The sequence below is a fragment of the Meles meles genome, chromosome 9, assembly GCF_922984935.1.
Source record: "Meles meles chromosome 9, mMelMel3.1 paternal haplotype, whole genome shotgun sequence".
Classification (NCBI taxonomy): domain Eukaryota; kingdom Metazoa; phylum Chordata; class Mammalia; order Carnivora; family Mustelidae; genus Meles; species Meles meles.
Window position 1 is genome coordinate 22,053,945 of NC_060074.1, and position 3,109 is coordinate 22,057,053.

At 37.5% G+C, this 3,109-nt stretch overlaps 1 pseudogene; it reads right to left on the minus strand.

Moving 5' to 3' along the window:
• Nucleotides 1–1,031: 1,031 nt before the first annotated feature.
• On the minus strand, nucleotides 1,032–2,230 carry LOC123951106 (annotated as a pseudogene).
• Nucleotides 2,231–3,109: the final 879 nt, after the last annotated feature.

Sequence of the window (3,109 nt, forward strand, 5' to 3'; positions counted from 1 at the left end):
GCTTTCATAACTCTTACAATTCTTGGCATATATATATATATATATATATATATATATATATATATATTATATGTATTAGGTAGTACATATATGAGATATTTAATTCTCTTGTTGAATGAATAAATGAACCAATGAATGAATAAACTTTAATTTAATTCTCTTGTTGAATGAATAAATGAACCAATGAATGAATAAACTTTAACAACTGTATTTTCCTAGGGAATTTAAGTCTATGACAAAGTGCCTCCCCCAACACCCATGGATTCATCATATTAATACCTAAAGGAGTAGTTTTCCAGTGAAGGAATCAACAAGTGAAATGACAGGAAATTTAACCATAAAAGCATTTGACGAACATCAAGATGCCTAGAACAAAAGGGAGTTAGCAAGATAACAACTTCTAGGTTAAGTAGTATCTTGTATACTGTAAGATTGACTCACAAGCAATTGGCGTTTTTTGAGAAGTGATTAATCTTATCCATGTCATTTTATGATATTTCTAAAGGGAATTCTGATAGTGGGCTGAAAACGAAAGGGAGACTGAGTGGAGTATAAAAGCAAGTCAGGAGTGAGGGCAAAACTTTATTCAAAAGAGAGATGCTAATGGCTTAAATAGGGTGGTAGCAGTGGAGATGGTTTAAAGTCAAATTGGGATTTTTATTTTTTGAGCTTTTATATTTGAGTTTATTCTTCATTTAACTTTTAAAACACTACTATAGTTGGGGCACCTGGGTGGCTCAGTGGGTTAAGCCTCTGCTTTCGGCTCAGGTCATGATCTCAGGGTCCTGGGATGGAGCCCTGCATCGGGCTCTCTGCTCAGCAGGAAGCCTGCTTCTTCCTCTCTCTGCCTGCTCTTTGCCTACTTGTGATCTCTTTCTCTGTCAAATAAATAAATAAAATCTTAAAAAACAAAACACTACTATAGTTGGAATATTAAAACAAAAATAATAGCAAGTAGTGAGCTATGATTATATTCCTTCACTCATTCAATACTGCACATAAAATGTCAGCAGTGTTATTCACTGGCCCCATTAAGAGATTTGACACGGAACACCACCCCTGGGATGATGTTCATCATCCTTATATTCTTCCCCATTGTAATGGCACCATCTTTCCTGATTTGGATCAAAGTCCACCAGTTCTACCTGGTCCATTTCATCAGTCTCTTCTATTTCCTTCCTCTCAGATAAGAGTTTTTCCAGCAAAGAGCGTTTATCAGGAGAGAGAAAACCATTCTCAGGAAAGTTTACCTTAAATTTGATGATGAGGCGACCCTTCTCATATGGTCTACGATAAATTGGCATACCTTCATTTAGCACACACTTGATATCTCCATGCTTGACAATTTGACCTGGATGAGAGGTGATGACAATGGTTTGGTTGTCAAGCGTCGATATTGGCTTTTGAAAACCACACAGTGCTTCAACCAGCTGCATGTCCATACAAATGAAAAGGTCTTCTCCTCGCTGAGTAAAAACAGCATGGTCCTTCTGATTTAAAACAATGATAGTATCTCCTGCTTCTAGTCCTGGAAGTCTTGGTCTCCTTCACCATGGAATGTTATCTTTTGGCCATCTTTCCTGCCTTTGTCAATATGAACTTCTAGAATCTTCTTCTCTTGAACTATCTTCTTTCCATTGCAGCTTTTACATCTATCTTTAGGACTGATCCATTCCCCATGGCCCTGGCACTCCCTACACACAGATCGAATTTGCTGAACCATTCCAGGTCCTATCTGATGAATTCTTATTTGCATTCCAGTACCTCGGCAATTGGGACAACACACTCAACTGCTCCTTTCTTACCACCTCGGCCTTCACATTTACCACAAATCACTTTCTTTTGCAGAGCTAGTTTTCTTGTTGCACCATTATATAAATCTTCTAAGGTTACTGAGAGCTGATGCACAACATCTTTACCTCTCCTTTCTCTCTGCATTCTTTCCTCCTCCTCCAAAAATCATATCAAAGATGTCCATGGGGGAGCCAAAATCACCACCGGCTCCACCTTCTTTAATTGCCTGTTCACCTCCTTTGTCATATAATTCCCTTTTCTTTTCGTCAGAGAGTACTTCATAAGCTTGAGAAATCTGTTTAAACTTCTCTCCTTCATTTGGATTCTTATCAGGGTGGTACTTCAAGGCCAGTTTCCTATAGGCTTTTTTCAATTCTTCTTGGGTGGCATTGGGTTTGACTCCCAAAACTTCAAAGTAAGTGGTTTCTTTCACCATTTTCTACAGCTGGTGAGAGGGCCAAGGCCGATGTGGGGGAGTGGGAAGGAGTGTGTTGCTGGGTGCAGCTCAGCTCATTCTGGAAAGTTCCCTCAAATTGGGAATTTTTAAAAGATAGAGAGGACTAGGCTTGACTGGGTTGAATGCTGGTTGTGAGAGAAAGAAGTGAGTCAAGGATGATCAGCCTGGAGTTTTTTTAAAGAAATAGAGAAGACTGGAGAGGACCAGTCTTGAAGGAAAAATAAAAAAGTTTAACAGTTCAGTTTTGAACATGTTAAACTTGAGACTTCTATGAATAATGTTTAAGATTGGAATTCTAGAGTTTAACTGCTCTACAACTTTTCAGCTGGACAAGTGACCTAACATTTTTGTATCTCATTTAGATCTTCTCCTAAATATAATTCTAATAATAGATCTTGCCTTCTAAGGTTGTTGTAAGGATTAAATTAATTAATATAAAATTGTAAGAATTTATTATTATTATAATCCAAGTAAAGGTGCAGGCAGTGGTTATGAGAATGGAATTCTGGAGGAAGTCAAAATAAGATTACATAGAATTTAAAGTCATAGGACCAGAGAAGACCATATAAACTGTGAGTGCATGTAAGGAAAAGAAAAAAGCTGAAGACAGAGCTCTGATATATTCGTCCAAGAACTTGAGATATTCCAAGATATTCCAAGATTTTTGAGGTTGGGAAGGGGAAAAAGAATCAGCAAATGAGATTCAAAAATATCTGCCACTGTAGTTGGAGAAAAACCAGGAATGTCTGATGTTCTAGAAGGGAAGGAAAGTATTGCTAAAAGGAAGGTGTGATTTTTGTTGATGGAGGTTAATAAGTGAATATTGGCTTCAATATTGGCCACAAGATAGATGTGGTT